Raw genomic sequence first — 24,436 nt, forward strand, 5'->3', positions numbered from 1 at the left:
TATGAATTTTCCTCAAGGTATACATATATTTCTCTGATAGTAAGATTGAGAAGCTGCAGTTCAACATCAGTTTAAGGGGAAATTAAAATCTACTGAAAAACAAGAAACAAAAAATCTTGCTCAGCAGCCTTGGAGAGGGAATAGAAAATCTAGAGAAAATTGCATCTTTGTGCTGGGAGATACAAAGCACATATCCAGAGCCTAAACATACTGCTTAGTCCTTAATTGATGTATCCATCCAAAGACATTAAATATTGCTCTCAATGAAGATCCAGATGAGGGTAATTTCCAAATGCCAAAATGTCTGCTGCAACTAAAAATGCCAGCTGTAACCAGGACTATATTTTTACTATAATCATAACTTGGTACAGATAACATATTGGAAAACATCACTTGGAAAGCTGTCTTAAATGGAGAACTTTATAAACTAAAAAAGCTAAATAGTTTTGTTTTCTTTTTATTTTCAAAACTGACTGTGATAATGCGTGTGATACTAATATTTGTTGGGATTTTTTTAAAAATACAAGATCAAATAGATAAATACAGATCCTGTAGTATTATTTCATTGAAGATCTATTCAAAAGGTCTCTTAAATTAATAAGATCTATGACAAATTACTGCCTTCAATTTGTAACAGGCCCCTGCAGTTAGTTTCTATTTGATCTATGAATGAACAACAGAGAAGGTGGGAAGCCTGACGAGTCAACAGCTCAGTCTGAGAAAAATAAGCTGTTATTAGGGCCTTCTGGAGGAATTTAATTGCCTTCAGTCTGATTATGAGGAGAGAGAACTGAACAGCCATCCTTATACATTACAGAAATTAGCTGCTCTTCAAAGATGTAGGAACAGATGGATTAACTTTTCATCTGCCAGCATTTTTCTGCAGAGAGATGCTCAACACTGAAGCAATTTTTTTCTCCTGACCTAGGTGTTAAAAACATATCAGCACTTTATAGGAGAGAGTATTTTCCTTTTCAAAATCAATATGTATACTTGTACACAGTCTGAAGTAAAGGCATGAAAGTGCAATTTGGGGGATAAAAAAAGTGTAAAAAGTTCATGGTGTATTTTCATTAACTTTTTTTATCAATCAAAGAAGCCTTACTCACTTGACATTGTCGTCATTGTAAACAGATTTCTACAGCAGAATTCACATACATGAATCTTGTGCTGTCTTAAAATTAAGATACTCCAGTTTTCCAAAGTAAAATGTGCTAAGAGAGTTTAAATTATTTTTGAACAAACAAGTGCAAATATTAAAGTTGTTGGAAAAATGAATGTAAAGACAAGACTGCACACAGGACTATCCATGCACCGTTAAAACAAAAGAGGGTGAAGATAGAATATGTTCTAAGCAATACTTTTCCAAAGGAGTGGATTGGGTTATCAGAAAACAAGATAATTTGCTATTCAGGAGGCAGAAAGAAAAGCCAAAACATGCAATAGTCAAACAGAATATATATATTCATTTAAAAATATCAATAGATTCTTTGAATATGATGATTATGTAAAAAAAAAAAAAATATATAATAAGTGAATTCTAGAATATGTGAATTCTAGAGTTTCTAAGCCAAAATTCTAGATTGTCTTGGAGGGCACTATTTTCATTACTAAGAGATAAAGAGTTTAAATTAATGACAGTGCAAACAGAATTTTTTTCTTGTAGTTGTTTTTGAGCCAGTCAGCAATACACCAATGAAATTTCTATCAGCCATAAGAAACACCCAGATTGTGATGCTGGAAGAAGAATTTATATGATACTCAGAGCACTGGAGTTCTGACCAATCTCAGAAAACCAGCTGCCAGCCCAGCCTTTTTACAACAGAGTATGAGAGATTTATAAAGACATTTGCGAAGCAACTTTATGAATACAGCTGACACAGATATATTACTGACAACTGGCAAAACAGCAAAATGGTACTAAAGGTTTGTAGATCTAACTGAAAAAACTCCGACTAAAAAAACCCAAAAAGTCTGCAAACTGAAAAGTTTTAAGGAGATCTTCTACAGTACAAACAGAGAAAACCCACTGGAGATAAAAATAAGATATATAAAGTAGCCTGCTACAGTTAAGAGTCACCAAGAGAAAGAATGATTTTTATTTCCATTTACAACTATTTTTGATATACATTTATATTTAGATCAATGGTCTTTTCATATTACTTTTCCTTAAAGAAAATTAGTTCACAGTTACAGACAGTTTGAAATAAAATCAAAACTTTAGACAATTAAAACCCTTAAGAATGTAATTTTTAAAAGTTATTGTAATAAATACTGTATAAATTATATTTATATCTATATAAATGTATACATTTATATATAAATATTATATAATTTCTTTATTGTAATAAATATTGTAATTTTTAAAGTTTGGGGCTTTACATATCTTCTCCCACTTAATCATAAACAGGAGCACAGCTTGAGCTGGAAAAGGACTGTTAAGATCATCTTATTCCAACACTCCTGCTGTGAACATGGACACTTTCCACTATGCCAGGTTGTCAGATCCCCATCCAACCTGGCCTTGAACACTTCCAGGGATGGGGCATCCTGTCTGAGCAACCTGCCTCAGTGCTTCACCACTCTCACAAGAATTAATTTTTTCCTGGCATCTAGTCTAAAACCAGTCCCTTTCAGTTTAAAGCCCTTACCTCATGTTTTATCACTACATGCCCTTGTAAAACTCCCTCTCCAGTTTTAGCCCTCTAGGTATTGGAAGTCGTTTTAAGGTCTTCCCGGAGCCTTCTCCAGGATCAACAAGCCCAGCTCTTTCAGCCTGTCTTCACAGAAGAGGTGCTGCAGCCTCTTTATCTGTAATACAGATAATTTTTTTAATCCTCTTGTGGACTCCCTCCAACAGGTCCATGTGCTTTTCAGTATTATTTGAAATGTGGAAATTCCCAGAGAGAGTGCTAAGTAGCTATTTTGTTGCTACTGAGAGTAAAATATTATGGAAAAGAAATACTTCTTGCATATTACTAACAAAAATATTCCTTGCCAACAATTGTCAGCAGCAAATGTTAAGACTGTGAGTTGCCAAAAGAGAGTTTGACAGTGGAGAACTTAGTTTTGGAATTCCATTCAGATAAAAAGATCAGTTGAACAGAAAATGAAACTTAGCCTTTTAAATTTATTTGCAAACTACTACGACTACTTCTACTACTACTACTATGATTACTACAACTACTACTACTACTAAACAAATAAATAAATAATAAAAGTAACAATAATTACATAATAATAATAATAATAATAATAATAATAATAATTTAAACAAAAAAAACTATTTGGAGTAAAATTGAATGTTTTGCTGCTACATTCTAAACTAATTTTGATTATTATTTTTAATGGTTGCTACATTATTTTAACTTTTTTTAAAATATAAAATAATTTTACAAAGACATTTAATTTATGCTCCTTCACATTACTTTTATGTGGCAAAAAAGTCACATTGTTCCCTGAGAAATGAGTGAATTAAAAATTTCTGGTAGACTGATACCAAAGACATTTTAAGCAATAAAATGAATTGTCTGAATCATAAGTTTTATGTCATTCAGGATTATTTCCGATATAGTCAATTATGATGTTTCACAGACGAGAGAACATCAAATCTAAATACTGAAGCCATGAAGGACTTGGAACCACAGGAAGCTGTAAAGTGCAACTGACAAGCACTTTATGTTACAGCAATGAGCAGGATGCCTGGTGTACAGCAGAAGACTGATGAATGGCTGAGAAACGCCTGTATTATATCCTGGGGGTGGAGAAATTTTTCAGACATGGCGTATCAAGGTGCATAACGTACACTAAGTGGATTGCAGTCCATGGTTAGGGCTTGCCTATGTGCTTAGCAAAGGAATAACATGATTATCTAATTTGTAATGCATGATAAGATATGCCACTTTCTAAAGAACATAGGATGTATAAGTATTAAAGGATACAAAGAGCATAAACACAAATCATAATTTGTGTCCATGGACTCCAACTGGTACAAGGTGAGATCCTATTGTATTACCTATCTCCTGGGTAGATAATTTAATTTGCTGCTCTTTTGTATCACTTTGAATAACAGGATCTGAGGAGCCAACCTCTGAATCTAGGTAAAGTCAGCCTAGAAAGAAGTGGAATTGGAAAGGCTCTGGGTGAATTAGATGCAGGCAGGTGCTGAGAAGTTTTTATAAATGCCAGTGCTGGGCATTCAAGGTTGTAGTCCCAGCTGTGATTTAACTACATGCTTGTCCTTCCATAGAACCGTCACCAGAATTGTCAGGTTATTTTTTTTTTTAAACATGTATTTGGGTAAGCTGTGTGACATTGGCCGATAATTTACCTGTGTTCTGCTCCATGCAGACCTTAAAAGTATTCTGAAATATTTTGTATGCATTAGGAAAAGGCTGAAATAAAATATAATTAATCTTCCCACTTTAATTTTCTCTTTTCTTGCCAAGAATGATATATCAGGTTTTCAAGTGGAAGGTACATTCTGATACATACATATTTGTATTTTTCAGAACACATCGACAGAGTGATTGCAAATGGCAGTAAAAACAGCTCTGCAAAAAAAAAAAAAAGTACTACTGCTTTTCAACACTTTTATTTTGTACTATTCCTGTGGGCAGGCATTGAGATTAAGCTATAATATGTTTTGACTCTGAGAGGAATAAAAGTGGAAAATATAAGATTTCACTGAAAGTACAGCAATGCTTTTAGAGTACTGAATTAATTTAATGAGGCAGACTGGCACCTAATTCTTATGACCAACCAGACAGGTTGCAAATAAATGGTATTTTTTTCTTATTTTTTTCTTATAGATGGTTTCAGAGTTCTAGTATAATCTCATGTGTTCTCAGTTTATTTATGGCTAGTCCTATTACCTAAAAAAAACCCCTAACTGATTCTTCTTTAATTCTCAATCTATTTTCTAAAACTCAAAATGGATGAACTTGAAAATTAGGTAGGTCTTGTCTTTCCATGTGCTATCATCAGGTCCACTCCTCTGTTAAAATATTTGGAAAAAAGAAAAATGTGTATTCATTTTAAAGAGAGTAAGGTGTGTGCTCATTTCTAAAACTACATATTCTACTTTAAGGAAGTGAACATCATGAACTAATATATTACAAGGTGCATATATATATTTTGCATTTCAGGTTTCAAGAAAGAGAAGATTCCAAATTATTAAGAATCCAGGAAAAGCAGGTGTTCTTGTATTTCCTATACATGTGGAAACTTCAGGCAATGGTATGATGAAACAATGAAGAAGCTGACAAGTTGAAAGCCAGAATATAAATTACCTAAATATTATAGAGTTTGATTTGCAGGTCTTTTGTCTAATGCAACTGTAGAAACCTAAACCAATTGTGTTTTCATATTAAAACCTAATCTTTCTATAGAGAAAGATTTCTATGGTATTTTTTTAAGTATGTAGGAAAACATAATGAGAAATTAATGAATAAACTGATTATTTTCAAAAAAAATACAGAATTTACTACTTTTGTCTTGATATTTTAAGCTTTTAATTGCTTCTCTTATGGATGCTTGTATAGCGTCCCCATGATTTTGCATTTGCACTGTAACCTAGTGCAAGCAAACCTGATTTTTTTTGCAAAATCAGGTTTTGCAAAAAAAAACAAAAAAAAAAAAAAACAAAAAAAAAACACCCAAAAAAAACCCTGCAGCAAACCCTGGTAGCTGCATAATATTACAGCAAGAACTTCATAACTGGGTTTGATCTTGAATAAATGCCCCTAGGTCAAAGCAGCCATCCAGTCTGAACTCTGTGGTGGTGCTGGTAACTCCTTTTTGTCTTGCTACTATTTCATGGTTTCTTTGAGTGCCTATCTGTAAACACACCTTTAGGTTTCTATAATAATCTCTAACACTTCAAACAATAACCTTCTTTGAAGGTAGCACTAGTCATTTTTTTGTTGTAAGGATTCCTTTTTTCTACCTTTCCATTTTTCTACAAGTACCAGAGAAGTATGAAGACCTTTGTGCTGTGTTAAAAATACTCCCCTTCTGTCTAGACTGTAAAAGTTTCAGAGATACAATTGATCCAGTTCTTAAATGAGACCCAGTATTGTACTAACTTTCCTCAAACTATATGAAATTGTATTCTGTACTTGTAATTTGCTGTCCAAAGTGAGACCTCCCAATGAAATTGCTTATACCAGACCGTAGTCAAAAAATGGATGTGAGAGATTTCTTCCCGTAGTTTTCAGATCTCTCTACAATTTAGGGTTATCAATTCCCAATTGCCTTTCTGCATTAGCTCAGGGAAGGCTGGAGGTGAGCTGGGGCAGAAGAGTGGAGGTGAAGCTAATGTGAAGTTGCACAGAAACACCCTCCTCTTGTAAAGGACCGCTAGTGGCAGTGACACTGAAAGCAGTTGGAGCAAAATAGTGTGGCAATAGCTAATTCAAGAAAAGCCCAGTGACTAGAAAGTAGCATCCACTCATGTTTCTTCAGGCTCTTACACAGCAAAATCCAACCTCCAACACAGGGAGTGATCAAGTTTCACACATTGCTTTTTCCTGAATCTGTGCATTGGAACAGAGGTGATATTTCTGTATCTTAGTCTTGCAATAAGGATCAGGTCTTTATTATGCACCCATCAGACTGTTGTGGGAAGCAAACTACTTTGAGTACTCAATCACTTTTTGGGAGGTTTATAAATATTACTATTGTAGGTCTGCTTTAAAAACAAACTGTACTTAGCAATCGGCTTTGGAGGGGCCATGGCCATGAACAATGCTTTCACTCTCATCACTGAGACATGGAAAGTGATTTGGAAAGTTCTGTAGGTAACTTATGTGACTTGTTGCCTACAGCATCTGCAAAAGCATTGATAAGAACTATGCCTAAATTAAACTGGCACTGCTGTATTCAAGAGGTTTTTCAAAGTTGCACATGGTTAGCAAGTGGTCTTACAAAGTGGGAGCACAAATGCCTTTCTTCTACATGGGAGGGCATGGAAAACAGTATTCCTTCTCACTTATCACTTCCCGAAAATAACTTCACACTTGTGATAAGTTCAATATGTAAAACCCTTCTTGCAGTTTACGATTTTGGGAGAGAGAAGGGTACTGGGATAAATATTAGTGAAAGAGATACAGAAACTCATTCTCATTCCATCTTGTTTCTAGACTTCGGAATCTCTTTTTAAGCATGTACATAATATATTGATATCCAGTCCAGAAATCTTGTCACTTTATCTTGCACATAGAAAAAAAGAAATCTTATATAATTAAACTACACTGCCAGTTTTAACACTACCCTTTCTTATGTCTTAAGATGAATTGAGAGCATAATCATTTATGATGCTTGGTATTTCTTCCTAACCCAATCCTGAGCAATCTATCAAAACTGAAGTGAAACTTGCTGTCACAGGAAATCACTATACCCAACACTGTACAGTCAAAACGAAGAATGTCGCTTTTACAGACACACATAGAGGAACATGCACATTAAACTGAGCTAGTTGATGCCTTTAAACTAGAGTTCATAAATCCCCCAAACTTTTTACCTTTTAATATGATGTTTATTTAGTTAATAAAGTAGTTTTACTGAGCCATTTTCCATTGATATTTGCTTGACTTCTCCATTTTCTTATCCATATTAGGTGGGAATTTTTGCAATGGCCTTAAGGAGTCATGCACGTGTCCAGAATTAGCACTCATAGGGATGAGTGGCTAACATTTGAGATTGCTCTGTCTATCATATACTTGGGTGACTGCCTGTTAGATGCAAAACTGTGGGTAGAATAATGAGATTATCCTTCTAAAAAAACTACTGTATTGTGATAACAGTAAAATTGCCCGAGGAGTTATTTTAAATACTAGGCTTCCACATCAGAAACTAATGAAAGGCTAAATTCTCAACATTTTAGTCTTGACTACCTAAATCTTCTATCACCTGTAGTTCTCCAAATCCTTGAATTTTGCATGGAGAAGCCTTTTCTCAAGATTATTTTAGTCATCATCAAGCAAAAGCAGCAGTATTTTTCAGCAATACAGCTCACTACAACTTCTGTACATCCAAAAATTTCTGTTTCAAGTACTAAACTACCAGTCTCTTCTCAAACTAATGTTTCTTTAAGTGACTGGGCAGTATTAGGACCTAGGATTCAGGACTTTATTTATATTGTAGCAATTTCTTTCAATTAAGCGAAAGGGTAAACAATTCAGAGTATATTCCATCACGATTAGATGATGTATGCAAATCGATATGATTAAAAGTTACAAATACTTTTCAATTGCACTTTACAATCTGGACAACAGAAATGCAAAAAGGGAAGAAAATTGCTCCACTTGCTTAGTTAACCTATAAGTTTACTGCCTCTCACTGAGTCAGTTGTAGATATTGACCTGTTGAAATTAAAAGCCTTGGAAAATGGGTTAATGCTATATATATCAAGTCCTTGTAATATTAAAGCTAAAGAGTAAAACACAAACATTTTCAAGAACCAAAATAATTAATCAAACCTCAGAAAAGTTAATACTACCCTGCTACTTCTGCATCTCTAAAGAAAAAAGAACTGCTACTCTTACACCTCTGTCTCCTGCAGACTTCAGTTTTATTTATACAAGAAGAAATGAAAGTTGACAGTGCTAAATTTACAAGTACACTAATGTATGCATATTGCTGCTCTTCTAAGTGTGACTTTGGTCCTTAAATATTTTTAGGCTTTCTAAGAAGTTGACAGTGTTTTGAAAATTTTCCTATTAGTCAAAACTTATTTTTGAAAGGAGCCTAATGTGTTTTATCATGATGAACGAACACATTTCAGCAGGGAAATGAAAAAAACTTTCTGGTTTTGTGTGTTTTTTTTTTTTTTTCTTTTACCAAAGCATCTTCCTGAAAATTGAACTTATTTCCTTTTATAAAATATAGGCTGATAGACAACCTCACCAAAACATTTGAATACTAATACAGAACAATCACGGCAATTTTTATAATAAGCACCTGAAAGAAAATCAATAATAACATTTCAGTTACCTGAAAGAAGAATTGCATTGTATTTATTTAATAAGTGAAATAAATAAAGTATAATACAAAATTCATGTTATATGCAGTGTTTTAGAATCTGCATGCTTGCTTTGTGTGAAAGGAAAATTACTGTTAGGACTACAAAGGTGACATCAATCTTGACAGCTTTTGGAATCAAATACCTACCAAAAAGATCTGCCCACCTACCTGACAGCTTGTTATTTAAATACTTAAAATTAATTTCCTCTCCTTACTCTTGCAGAACAGTGCTTCAGAGAATAAATCTTTTCTTAACTATAAATGACAACTCTAGAAAATGAGGTATACATTTTCTATAAAGAAGGTTCAGGATTTCCTTGAGCCACAAACTTAGATCAGTGTTATAAGAGGAACATGAGGAAATGTGTACATTCTTTTACAACCACAGTAACATTACTTTTTCAATTACATACCTGAAAACTAATGTTAAAACAAAGAACCACTAAACTGTTAGATAAGAAATTTGGTTCTATAATTATAGAATTGTCAGTGTTGAAAAACATACTAAGATAAAGTTTAGTTCTTGCAACACAGAAATTTTATACTCTGCATATGAATTAAACCTTCAAATTATCTAGAAGACATTCTCCTAACAAGAATAAAACAAGGCATTGTTATGAATTACAAAAGAAGCAATATTTAAGGTGAATAATTTCTGACCATGAATACCTCAAATATATACATATTACAGCAAAAAATATGAGAACTATAATGATTTAACCCCAAATAGAAGCAAAGTATCATGCAGCTGTTTGCTTATTTCCCCATTCACCAAGGCAGGATGGAGAAGGGAATGAGACAAAAGGTAAACTCCATAGGCTGAGATAAGAACAGTGAACAATGGAAATGAAATATTATTATTAATACAATGAAATAGGAGATAAGAAAAAGAGAGACAGGAAAAAAAGCAAAACCCAAAAGTGATGCACAATACAATTGCTCACCATCTGCTGACCAATGCCCAGCTGGTGCCCCAGCAGTGATGGGCTCCTTCCTGCCAACTTGACCCAGTTTTTGTACTGGGCGTGACCTGCTGAGGTATGGAATATCCTTTTGGCCACTTTGGGTCAGCTGTCCCTGCTATACTCTTTCACAGCTTCTTGTGCCCTTCCTCACAGGCAGAACATGAGACACTGAAAACTCCTTGACTCAAGATAAGCACTGTTCAGCAATAATTAAAACATCAGTGTTATAACACTATTCACATACTAAATGAAAAAAAAAGTATTAATATAGCTATTAGAAAGAAAAATTCATTCTGTCCCAGCCAAAACCAGGACAGAATCTTGTAATAAATATTTTCAAATACAGTTATCACTAAAAGTTCAAGATGTGTCTTCCTTTTATTGCAGGAAAAAAAGCACTTGGCAACAAACGTTTGGTAAATTTTCATCTTTGAATAGGACAAGTTTTTCTTTAAAGCCTAATTCTAAGGTATCTCTCAGATTTTGAATCACTAAAAGAAAGGGGGAAAAATCATCTTCCTTTCAAATAAATACAAATACAAATATTATTAATATAAAATAATATTGTGCTTGTTAATAAATACATGCTTTGTAGTGAAATTAGTTTTTTCTCAATGTGGTCAAAAATGTGATTATTATTATTATTATTAAGACTAAGACATTATTACTATGTTAAATTAAAAATGTCCATTGCCCAATAATTTCCTTGCGATATGTGATAGAAGGATGAGCTAAAGAAATGTGTCTTGGGTAGACATCTGTCCAGAAACACAGCATCACTTCTTCGACATGAAATATGACTACACAGACAGGTGATGATAGACAGGAATTTAATCTATACCAAGCAGAAAACCAGCACGAAGTTATAGCTTCTAGACTAAAGTCAATTCATGAGTTTGTGTTTATCTAAATGTACTCAAAGATATATTACAAGCGTGATTACAGGAGGCAACTAGAAGTTGATATCTCAGTAGGTATTTCTTTTTTATTGGTGGCATAGCTAGCCATGTAAAAACAGTGTGGATAGCTCTGTGGATCTTAAATTACTATGTTGGAAATCTATGAATGAGCTCAAGGCTCTGCAGGTTATTCTATTTGTATTATATTTATTTTATTGCATTGGTCTAGTTTTAAAGTTTTCATTTCTAAAGTTGTTTTCTCACTACAGATGTTGGAGAGATGTATAAAACTGTACAAAATCTTTATGAAAAACATCACAACTAGGAAAAATAGTTATGGAAATTGTAATCTTAGTCCTCGGAGTCACTAAATACTGAAATATAACAGGAAAACTGTAATCTAGGGTATCTGACAGACATTCTATATAACATGAACTGATCCTAAAAGCCCTCCTCAGACAGGAAGTGTCACATAAGCGTCTCCATATCCAGATGTTAAAGCTTGCTGCTTGTCTCACAAACCTATGTTTATATTGCACACCACATTATGCTATCAATATAAACATGTGCCACAAAAAGTTTATTTGCAGAGACAGAGCTTTGGAAGAGAAAGAAACATAAGACAAAATCGATACCAAAACAGAATCAATAAAAGAAATTAGATCTGCAGTATTGTTCTTCCTATTGCTGTTTATATTTTACTTACCAAGGCCTTAGCTTTTTTTTCTTTTTCCCTAACTGTAAATTGGGTTTTTTTAATTTCTCAAGTGTTATAAATGAATGTAGAACTCAGATCTAACTGTACATGGATATGGAAGCCTTGCTTCTTCATTTATGGAAAAAAAAAAGTAAATAAAGGAAAGTAAATAAATATTAAATAGTTACAGTACATAATCTGAAAGTTAATTAATAATCTATAACTTTTGGAGACATGTCTATCCTACCATGGATTTACCAAAGAGTGTGACAAAAGGGGGATATTCTGATTTAATTTGAACATGGCACAAGTGAAAACAAGCATTGATGATAAAATGTACCAGAAGTAGGAGGATACTCAAATGTAAAAAAAAAATAATAATCTTCAATGATCTCTAAAGTGCTTTTACAAGATTATACATATCCTATTAATAGATCCCTTCTAGATGTACCTTTCTGGGTATGTATTCTGTGGTGTGGAAATCTCTAGTATCAATGGCAACATCCATATTTTCTTTTCAATATATATATAAGATTTCACTGCCAAAAAATCCACTTGTTTTAATGTACATGAAGTCTAACTGTCTAGAACAAAATAAATGTGTGCTTTTATCTTGATGTTCCAAAGTATCATGAGAGAAAAGAAAGGAATCGCCAGAATTTCTGGCATGGCGTTGCAGGCTAAAATTAATTCTATAAAAAAATCCCCAAACCGACATCACTCAAATACCCACATCTCATGTCTATGTTACAAATAGGCATCTAGAGACTGCTCAGCTCAACTCATATTTTCAGTCTAATCCCTCCCAAAAATGATACAGAAATTTAGCTTACTTTTCACAGTCAGATTTAGCTTGCAAACACTTGGTTAATATACTTGAAATAGCCTTTATATGTAGGAGGCATGTACTTTAAAGTAGCAATGTGTGTATGAAGCTTGCAAAGTGTTACAGCGAACTGGCTACATGGAAGAGAAAATAAACTTGTTAGATGTCACACTACAGTGACCTGCTCCCCACTTCAAGTGATGTGCTTTGAGGTCACAAGTTTACCCCTGTGAGAATGATGAATATTTACTTCACTAAAATAAATCAGTCCCAAGAGCCAAAGAAATACATGGGTGTGAACTTCTCCTACTATCAGCTTGGTCTGCTTACTACCTGCAAAGTTTTTAGACTGTCCATCACTAATTTACCAGGACTTGATTTTCAGGCAGAAATATGATCTGATTTCTCTTGACTGTTTTTACATTTACTTCATGTGTAGCTATTCCATCAATATATTGCGTGCAGTCCTAAATGGATTATGCAGTCAATTTAGAAATCATATTTAAGGTGATTTTTAAATCAAATTTTTTTCCTGATTGGTATAAAAAAAGTCAAGATGCTTTCACATTCAGCAGTTTATTTTACCATCTTTGTTACTCTTTCTTCTGAGCTCTCACTCATATCTCAGAGGCTCAAAATCTACACAGCTTCATCAGATGTTACAGGAGTTTTCTCCAAGCTTATCAATATGGTCAGCTTCTGTCACGTTCATTTGCAATCTTACTTTACAGACTGAAGGCACTGGAACTGCATAACTATCAGCAGAATAATGACATCCCTCCATCTGCCCTTAAACAGAAGGAAAATTATCCTTGAAATGAACCTGTTGCAAGCTTTATACATCTCATCTTTTAAAAGTATCTCCAAATTAATTTACACTACATCTGTCATTGAACAGTTCGCCCACTGCTAGTGCCTGTATCAATATCTAAATGTATCACTAGAAATTGCCTCTCTTTTCTTCAGAAAGTATGGCTCTGTTTCCATGGGGAAAATAAGTTATTTTAACTGAGACATGATAAGTTTATCTTCCTTCAGGGAAAAAACCAAAACATGGCATGTATATGTTCCTCCTCTTACCACTTGGCTTCCTCACCCACATTTATTTTCTTCCCAAACAAGAATTTTGAACACAGTTAATTTTTATTTCTATGTTCACATTTTTTGGACAGTTTGCCTGATGCCACTTTCATAATATTGCCAAACTCAGTCTCTAACCATGAGTCTGTTGGTATTCTTATTGTTTCCTACTGTAGTGCTGCAGTCACTGCATCATTTATGATTTCCATGCATCCCAACTTCTGAGAACAACAAAATGATATAGCCTGATTATCATTCTCCTCCAAGGCAGTATCAACCTCTGGAAAGAAATGAGGCAAAAGGAAAGGAAATAGATAATGATGGGATAGGTAAATGACAATTAAAAAGAATATAGGAATTAAATAATTTTAAAGTTCTAAATAAAAGCCTTGAGTTAAAAACTGTTTATTATTGTTGTTGACAGAGTACAATATGCAAGATAAATATAATGAAAATAGGATTTCAGAATGTCATCTGACTCTACTGTTTTTTAAAAGACATTTGGAAATTACAGCTTTCTGCATTTAGGTATAAAGCAGTAACTCCATTTATCTTCTTATGTTTATATTCATTGCTATCATAAGCAAACCAATTTAGGAAATATGTGAGTAAAAATGGGTTTCATCATATACTTTAGGAGCTCTTATTCAAGTAATTCTTTTAGGAAGGTATGAAGGAAGCCTAAGAGGTTGCTCTTAGACATATTTAAGGAGCAACCAACCAGCAAAGAAATATTTCAGTCCAATTTGAAAAAGGCACATCATTTTTTCATGACTATGAATACATAAATTTATATTTAAGGAACAGAATTACTCTGTTGACTCTCTGAATTAGCTATCATTTGGCAAATAGCACCTGCAATTCAAAATGACTTCTTCAGATATCCTGTTGAGATAGGGCACTCCTGTGTGTCAGGGTTTCATAGAAAGTTAGTGTCCTGCAGGAGACACAGTCTCAGGATTGTTCAAAACACAGTCACCCACAGCTAACCAAAAGGGTATATCAAACAGAGAGGTATCTTTGAGTTCTCATTTTCTTTGATATATTTTCATAACACTCAAGATTATGCCTGCCTGTGCAAATTTAGGATACTGACTACTTTCCCAATGAAAGAATTCAAAATGGCACCCCTTAAAGCCTCTCTCTGTTTAGGAGCATTGAGATGTGAAAGTGTCTGGAGTTTACATTTATTGTTAAAACACCAGCAGAAGAAATTTCCTATTCTTTCCTATCTCAATTCAGTTACAAAAACTCAGGGCCAGTGTTTTCCAGTTTCCAGTTCTTAAAGAGTTGACACGCAAAAAAGCATACATAATTCCATTCTTCATGTTGAAGTCAGTTTTCAAACACAAAATTATCAGACTAAGCAGAAAGAAAATTGGTGGGAGGAATCAATCTCTTCCATGATTGGCAAACCTGCATTCCAGTCTATTCCTTTTCTATGAATTGCTTCAGGTTTGAACTCAATGGATGTTCAATAGAAAAAACATTGTAGTAATCTGCAGTGAAGCAATGGGGAATTAAGTCTTCTCAGTGCCAAAAGGTATAACAAAAGCTACCCTGTTTAGCTCTGCATTTAATGTCAGAATGGGAGTATACCAAGATGCTAACAGAGTAATAACCAATCCTGAGTTGCCGTGTATGACGGTTGTCTGAGGAGAAATGAGGAAAACTGCAGCTTGAAAACAAATAAAAACATCCGTACATTTAAAATATGTCACTATGGTCTTCAAGGCTGTTTTGAAAAGGATTGTGGCCTTGAGCTTTGGAACATTTGGTGAATATGTAGCAACCAGGTCTTTGATAATTTTTTAGGACATGGAAATCCTTTCATAAATAATTTTCTATAGAAATGGAAAGATAAATGCTAAAGGAATATCAAAGTCCAGTATGTGATGTCTCTTCATTTCTTTTAAGATTTCTGACCTGCTCTTGAATATAAGCACCTAAATTGCTGTTCAAATCCTATAAGCCCCACATAGGAAATACAGCAGGCAGTCTTTTCTTACAATACAGATAATTCTGCTTATTCTCTCCTCTCTCAGATTATATAGCTAAAATAAATCTTCCTAAGGATGAACTTGTTCTCATTAATTTCCAATACCAATCCACATATTTCTTTTTAACATATGTACCTTTTCACAAAAAGCAATGGTGCAAATTGAGTTCTTTTTTCTAGCATTCCTTACAAGAAACCAGTTATGCTATATGCATATTATCAATAATTTGAGTTGGTAGAACATATATTTCACATTGTACTACAAAAAAATGAAAACTGTTTCAGTGCTGCACTTTTAAGCACTTCTCTTTTGTAAACGTATAGGCTACTACTCTTTGTAGTAGTAAAATTAAGTTAATTTTACCTTTATTACCTTTAGTAAAAACTAGATAATGTGTCTTTGTATAGAAATTTAGTCAAACTGCCAAAGTTTTTGTACAATGAATAATTGGATATTGGAATATATTTGGACAGAGAGAATTGGGTGGCAGTTTTTTGTTTTGTGGGGTTCCCCGCACCCCTTTTTTTTTTGTTTGTTTGTTTTCATGAAGAAATGCAATTAATTTTGCCCTACACTATAAATTACAGTAAAAGGATTGTAGATAGAAAAGGTTTTACATTGTCTTTATGGACACTGTTTTAAAGGCAATAACATTTTTAGTTCATTAATTTTCTTACAAAGCAGAATTTTTTTTTTTTTTTTTTTTTTTTTTTATTTTAACAGACTTGGCACTGGCTTGCTACCCAGTCTCATTTACTTTGATTTCTGGCTTTAACTCTCATTTTTCTTATCTGTTTCAGACTCATGCAAAGCTCAGTCATTCTCAAAGGGTCTATCCTGTGACCCACTGATCTTAGTTTTCCCTTTTGCCCTGACTTCCATGGATTGGATCATTAAAATCTCTTTGTAGAGACAGAAGGTTGCATGATCCACACTTAGAGATCAGCAGAAGAGAGAGTGAGCCTAGTGTGTAAAAGAGATTATTACTCCTGCTGTGGGATTCTGTAGCTGGTAACATGCTTTCTTACTCAGAGCTTTACTGTACTCTTGCTAGCTCACAAGGTGATAAACCACTTTTGCCTGAAAATCTGTCCCTTAAACATCACTGCTCAAAAACTGTGTGTCTTGCCTGTCTGCCATTCTGGAATGCTGCTTTACAAACCACATATTTTCATGGTAAAGCCAAACCCTCTAGACAAGAATAAATTCATACAGTGGAGGATGCAGCAACAGCCAAGGAGCTCTCTACACAGGGGGCCAAATCTAGTCAAGAGCTTCATCACATTATCTCCATCTGGAAGTGTGTGAAAAATCCTGGTGAAATAATAGACTAAGCTGAGTTTTAGGAGAGCAGATGCTGGACAACTACATGGTGTCATAACCCATAATGATATGAGAAAATCTGTCACTGCAGTTCAGGGAAATCTCTCCCATGTACTAATATTTTGCTCTTTCCAGTCTCTGCCTAATTTTCCTTTAAATTTTCTTATTACTTCCAGTTCTCCTTCAGTTCTACATTTTTTCCTCTACTCTTTAGTCTTTCCCACTTCTCTTTCTCTAATCCTTGTCTCAGGGTATCTTTTATTGTCCTAAAAGACCATCTATTAACCTATACGTAAGGGGGCTTCTTCAGCCTTGCCGTGTTGTACTTATAGTCAGCTGATATCCAGACATATCTAGGCTATAAATAATTCTCTTAATATTTTTTAAGTGCTAATTAATATACCATATTCCTTATTACAAAAAAAAAAAAAAAGTTTGCTTTCTTCGATGCATTGCAGCTATACTTAATGAAAATCATACCTTCTTCCACTTACACAGGCATTCATTGGCACCTGTTTACTCATCAACAAGTTGCCAAAATTGTTTGTGGATGCCTTGTGAGAAGGTTTATAATCTACTTTTGCATATCCAAACTCAGAATTTTCACCGACAGTATTTCATTAGCAAGTTCCTTCAAGATGATAATTTGACTTAATTTATTATGAAGGCTGAGAATTTTGGGAGCAGTAGCAGTCCATGGGAATAACAGTGATCGGCAATGAGGAGAGGAGACTGCCTAGGAGACAATGCTTGTTATCAAGTCTGCTGGTAATAAACACTGCTAGTAACGCTGAAACAAACATTTCCTGAATTATTTCCATTCCTTGCATCTCTTCTCAGTATTAGTAATGAGTTTCCAATTTTATCTTGTTAGAATAAAGAGGGGTTTACTTTCCCATTAAATTTCACTCAGACTAGTCAGACACATACCAGGAATGCCAATCCTGAAGCACTGAAGGAAACAACTGCTAGGTTGCTCTTGGTGTTTCATGTATTTGACTCAAGCTGTCAGGACAGACAAACAGGGAGATCCTCCGTCAAAGTGAAGCCACAAAGATGAGGCTGCAGAGTATTTCTTCTTTTGTAGGAAATATTAGTAATATAGACACCAAATTTGGATTAAAAAAAATCTTGCTGAGAGGTTCTCGTGCTGAGAGAAGGCTAGTAAAAGATATTAAGATGTCATCCACATACATCCTTGAAAGAAAATATCTCATTTACCTTCTTTAAAAATCAGACATCTTGTCTTTGATACAATTATAAAATAACTATAAGTATTAATAAAATGGGAAATTTTCCACTAAAGTGAAGATGTGCCCTGTGATCAGTCTAAGGCCACCATAGAGCAGGGGCTAGTCCTTTCCTTTCAAAGAACGATGGAGGCTTCAGCTCATATGAAAGGAAGAGTCTTGCAACTAAAATAGCATAATTGTAGTATCCAGTGATATTTTTTCCTTAATCCATACATGTTTATGAATATGTTAACTAACATAAAACTTGCAGTATGCACTGAATGCAAAATTACCTATTTTCAGTTAAACCCAAGTTGTCAAAAATATAATATCTATTCAAATTGGAAGGAATTCTTTACATAAAAAGAAAAAATAATCAGAAATTTCACTAAATTCCATTATTGCCCTCAAGTTCACCTTTCAAATCTGATTTAGATTTTTATAGCCTAGATTAAAGCTTTATAGTCTCCAGTACAAAACAGAGAAAGTCTTGTTGTAATGTACTGAGAAGCCCACACCAAATAATAAATGTGCTTTGCAATATTCATCTTAAAGTTCTGCAGAAAGATCACAAGTTCTCCATTTGTTTTTCACTGTTCAGTGATACCAATAGACCAGAAGGCTTAATGATAAACAGAATATCTATATCTATGTCACCTGTTGTTTGTATATTGATTTTAAACTAAATTTTAGACAAAACCTATTTTCATAATCTAATTTTCACCTGACAAAAGCAGATGAGACATACTGATTACAACTGCAGGAAAATGCCTACTTTTGAAGTACAACTTCACTTACTCATATGGGATGCCAGTTCCTAAATAAACAACTAAAGAAACAGACATGAAGGTAATTTATCAAAATCAAGAAAAACTGCTCTGTGATAACAAGTGTCTCAAAAAGGACCTGAAGTTAATTTTCAGAAAATGACTAAGTATTACTATCCCTGTACTACTTGAAAACCTGTTTGTTTGTTGGTTTTTAGTTTTGTTTGGTTTTGGTTTTGTTTGGTTTTGTTTTTTGTTTGTTTTTGGGTTTTGCTTGTTTGCTTTTGCTTTTAAGGATTAAGTAACATTACTGCATTTTTTTTTTCCTTTCCAAGCTTGAAGTTGCATTTTTGTTCCATCTGTGTCTTGCTCTTTAATACTGGAACCAAGCGACTTTTATTCCATGCGTCTGTTATTCCATGCATCTGTTATTCCATGCATTATGTCTCAATAACGAAAACATCCATTCCTGATCCACAGTACAATCATAGAATCATTGATTATTTTAGGTTGGAAAAGCTCTCTAAGATCATAAAGATGAACTCTTAAGTAAAGACCACCTTATTCACTGCTAAACTGTATCCCCAAGTGCCACATCCACACATTTTTGGAACAGTTTCAGAGATGCTGACTTCACCACCTCCCTGGGAAACCTGTTCCCGTGCCTGACCACCCTTGCAGTGAAAAATGCTTTCCTAACATCCAACTTAAACCTTCCCTGGCACAGTTTGAGGCTGTTTCTTCCTGTCCTGTCAGTTGTTACTTAGGAGAATGGATGAACCCCACCTGGCTGCACCCTCCTTTCAGGCAGCTGTAGAGAGTGATGAAGTCTCCCCTGAGCCTCCTTTTCTCCAGGCTGAACACCCCCAGCTCCCTCAGCTGCTCCTCACAGGACTTGTGCCCCAGACCCTTCCCCAGCTCCGCTGCCCTTCTCTGGACACGCTCCAGCCCCTCAATGTCTTTCTTGCAGTAAGGGGCCCAGAACTGAACAGGAGTACAAGAGCAAAACTGTGGCTCACAATTTTACAAGGCAGATACTAATGGTTGTATCCTTATCTCATGTTTTTTCTCGTTCTTCAGACAAAAGCCTGGCAGATGGACAACTACCCCATACCTTTTTTTTTCCAAAATGTTCCTCAAACTTCTTAAATAATCATTGTTACTGAAAAAATGGCAACAGTTAGGTTTTTCTGGGGCTGAAAGGACTCATCCCTTTCATCTACTCCTCCAATGTGTGGTGTCTTATTCTCAATTTTTTATCTTAAAATAAAATTATCTTATTATTCTGACTTCTTACACTTATTATCTTTATTACTGCTAAATGCTAGCAGTATGAATATAAACAGTTATTATGCCCCAGAAAAAGAAAGAAATAAAGATAAATTCAAGTTTTCCAATAGCTAACTTTGTACCAAATTAATGTTCTGGAGTAGGAACTTTTACAAAAGGGTTGGACAGAAATTAATTTCAACAAACTCTGATTTTCCTCTCTGCTCTTTGGTATATTAAGTTCAGTTGTCTAGAATATCAGACATTTTGGCTATTAAAACATTTTTCTTCCTGTCTCCTGTCTTTCCTAATGAACTGTCAAGTCATCTGTTCTGCCCATGGTTATGATTTGCTAACCATAACTGATAGTGATATTTTATGACATGCATTTGTCTAATTTGGATGCCATTTCCATGTAGCAATTTTACAAAGGTGAGCCTTATGCTATTGGTAGACCAAGAAAAATTTTAATAGTATCAAATCAACTTTTGAAATCTGTTTGAAAACTCAACATTCCGTTAAAAAAAAAAAAAAAAAAAAAAACCCAAAAAAAAACCAAAAAACAACCCAATCTTCTCCTCTAACCATATACAAGAAAAATCAAGGTTGAATTTTTCTGCTAAAAAAATCTGAACTGTCACATTGCATAAATTTCCAGAGAAGAAAGCCAATATCAAAGAATCAGATGTCTGTTGGAACTAAGAAAGCAGTTGAAATCTCTTGACTCTTGTACAGTAATCTTAGTTGCAAACAAGTGAGCTCTCACATTACACATTTTTAATAATATTACTTTTTCTGTACCAAAGCAGCTCATATATAACTAAAAGTATGATTTGTTAATAAAATCTGTTCTTAAATTCTTTCAAATAAATTAAAATGGCTTTTTTCACTCTTGACGTGTAAGATTAGATATTGAGATAAGATTTGAATATTTTATACTTCTGTTATAATTAGAAGCCTACTTGTCTAGATTTTATTTGTATTGTAAAAGTATTCTTTGTATTCTATGCCACAGCTAAATGCATGGAGAAGAGACACTACAGCTTTGTCAAACACAGTATATGAACCAGAGACTATAAGTGTGTGTGTGTTTGAACATGCGCAAGTGTGGTGCGAGAGAGAAAAATAGAAAATCCTTCTTCACTGTAGTGAAATGCAGAAATATCAACTAAGACTCATGGCAAGCAGGCAACAGCATGCATTCAGCTCTTTTAAGTTTATGCTTCTTACACAAAACAGATCAATGCACAGGGAGCAAAATATTTCATAGATGGCTTCATTTAAACTTTTAAAATAGGTTGATTGATTAATCAAACAGTATTGCCAACAAAAGGCAAATGTCTTATTTGGATATGACCTATTTATCTTTCTAGCATGTTGAGTTCCCCAATATTGAGGATGACTCCCACATATTATGCTAGTAGTATTTTTTGCTGTTGTTTTGAATATATTTTACATGGAATCAACCCAGACTATGGTAGAAAAATTGAATTACTATCTATCCTCACACTGATGACATAGCAAAAAGCTATTACATCTGCCAACAGAAGCCTTTCTCTTATAGTTAAATATATGATGATACAGCACTTAGAAATGTTAGCACTTCCTAGTCTCAGCACTTTGATCAGCATGAAGATAGTATCACCGTGCTTCCACAGCATTATAAAAACCTGCAAATGACCAGCACCTGTAGCAAAATAATTCCTGCACAATAAATATATATGGCATCTGCTGCTCAGAATACTTTAGACTTATAGCTGGAATTGGAAAGGCATATTCTAAGCAAAACTGCTGCTGAGATAGCATATTTTAGAGGCTTATGGTAAATTAGAGGTCTATCAATGACATGCATCATCACTTCAAATGAACTGTGGAATCCAATAAAATAAGTGTTCCGATTCCACATACTTGGAAGTGGGCACAAAAAGGTTTAATTTCTCCTGATTTCATGCAATGGCTTTTTCATTATGATAGCAATTTTGGCACTTCTGAAATTGAAAAACTAAGTAAATAGGCTAAACCTTAAAATAGCTTGGTAGGAGGGGAACATGGCTTAGGAGGACTGAGGAATATGCCTGACATATTGCTTGAATAATGAAGTTCTATTTCCATGGTAGAAGTACTGTCACACTTTGTCAAGCTTAGCCAAGATGCAGAACCTATGCAAATGTATAGGAAAAGATACAAGGCAAAATCAAAGAGTTCTGATCAACGACCTCTTGTAGCAGTGTTTTAGCAAATTACTGCACCAAAGCAAATGTCCTGCCTAATGCCAGAAGCGTTCAGTTTTTTAAGAGAGAACTGCATGATCTGGTCTAGCCAAACTACACAAACCCCGTCTTTTCATTAGGAGTTTAAATTATTGCTTCAGAATGCAAACTAAAAATGCTAGAACATATTTCCTTTTCATCACCTCCTCCACGGGGGCAGTAAACTTTGCTTCAAAAAAGGCAAGGAGAGCTGGAGATAGATGTGACACATCAGCCTAGCAAGATTCACTAGAGGACGTGCATCAAAACCCAAAGCATTTGGTTTAACAAGGGTGGCCAGCACTGATAAGGAGAAAGAAAGGAAATAATTTTTTTAATCTACTTAGCAAAGATGGCAAAAAATATACACTGTCTTCTGGGTGACAAAGATACAGACCAATGTGCTAGTACATCTGAAAAAAAGCCCAAACCAAAAGTCTCTTTGAAGTCTGAGAAATTATTGCACTTCACTTTCATGAAAGACATTTCCCACGGGAAACATCTTGTCCTTATAGGTAGTGTGTACTCTGGCACCACTCCTGAAATGTACATCACATCCCTGCATATCTATTTATGTACTAAGTTTTCAATAATTTAATGTTGGAAAACATTTAAATTATTTGTTAATGTGTTGGCTTTCATCATGTAATTTTCCCTAATATTGATGTAATTCTGAGGTTACTGAACTATAAAAAATTCCTCGTGTTTCATAAACAATTGTTTCTTTTCTATTAAGTTAGTCCTGCTGCAAGCCAGTTATAATTTCTAGATTACTTATTTTCCTCATAAAAAAGAACATAATTAATTTCGTATTTTATCATCCTTGCAGAGAAATATGTAGACTGAACAGTTTTGCCAAAGAAATCTTACAAAAGAAGCTTCAGAATAAATCCTGACTGTATTGAAGTGAAATGCATAAACTAAATATGGTCCTTAACTTTTGGCATATATATTTGCCATCTGAATCTAGCAGATAGTCAAATACCTTATAAATCTCTCTCTTCAAACAGTAAGCTTTTTCTGAATGTTTTGCACTTTGACAAGAAAAAGGACTAGCACATTTTGTCAAAATAATTGCAACCAGAAGAATATTTATTGATAATACTAGAACATCATAATTATATGATATTATCTTGAAAATACCCTTTTACAGAAGATTGAGAGGATATTATTGTCACTGATGTGAAAGATTGTGGTATAAACAATGTATAAAAATACACTAGAATGATTAAAGTATGTGGTTCAATGCACACAGAGATGACATGAAGAATAAACAGAGAAACAGAGATTCAAAACAGAAGTAATTAATTCAGTGCACTAAGAAAAACGGATAATTTCAGACATCAGAAACTCTTGAAAAAAAAGAAAAAACAACAGTTTTTCAGTACAATTAACTAATGAAAAAAAACTTGGTTTTGCATTGAGTGGCCTTTATGGTGGTTGTTCTCCAAAGCCCCTCGAGATTAACATACCTTTTCATCTAATAGGGTCTTTAATTCTTTAGCTTTGGATTACCATGTGATTTTTAAATGTATTTATAAGTTTTATGAAAGCCACACATTTGTTTCACAAATCTTTAAAAGTGCTTGCTTTTTTAAGGTCAGGTGACTGAAATAAAAAAACTTTTGGAACCATTTTAATCCAGAAAGGATTGACTAAATATAAATGGAGAGAAGATATTGTCTGGGGAATAATTAAATTGGAAAAATTTTCTTTTGTGTCAAGAAATGTATTTAGCACTAGAACTGAAATCCTGCCAGCTGCCTCATCTCCCAGACATTCAGAGGTCTAGGTCAGCATAAGCATTCTCAAGTGAGCATTCTTTTTACTCCCTCAATGGCTAAACTAAACCTTCTTCAAGTCAAGACATAGAAGTGTTAGGAAAATAATTTATTAAAAAATTGACATTTAGGAAAATTTAGGAAAAAATGACAGTTCACTATCAAGAATAGCAAATAATATCACTATTGGAGTACTCAAGGGAATAAAGAAACAGAAACTCAAGACATTGCATTGTCACACTTTTGACCATGAAAGTTGATTCAGGGCAATCAATTCCATCCTGATGGATTGCTTCAGTAACCTCAGCTGTCTCTGTTCTGACC

General features: G+C 34.1%; 1 protein-coding gene across 4 annotated transcripts in view; it reads right to left on the reverse strand.

The window, feature by feature from the left end:
- Window positions 1-24,436, reverse strand: part of CNTN5 (contactin 5) — a 601,944-nt gene that overhangs the window by 327,010 nt on the left and 250,498 nt on the right. Inside the window, exon 1 of one of the 4 annotated variants that reach the window (XM_068181455.1) lies at window positions 17,745-17,763. The exons of the other annotated variants lie outside the window; for them this stretch is intronic. The gene's annotated coding sequence lies outside the window, so the exon portion shown is untranslated. Of the gene's footprint in view, window positions 1-17,744; window positions 17,764-24,436 lie in introns of those variants that run through there. 4 annotated transcript variants of the gene reach the window in all.

Source organism: Anomalospiza imberbis, chromosome 2 (assembly GCF_031753505.1).
Source record: "Anomalospiza imberbis isolate Cuckoo-Finch-1a 21T00152 chromosome 2, ASM3175350v1, whole genome shotgun sequence".
Classification (NCBI taxonomy): domain Eukaryota; kingdom Metazoa; phylum Chordata; class Aves; order Passeriformes; family Viduidae; genus Anomalospiza; species Anomalospiza imberbis.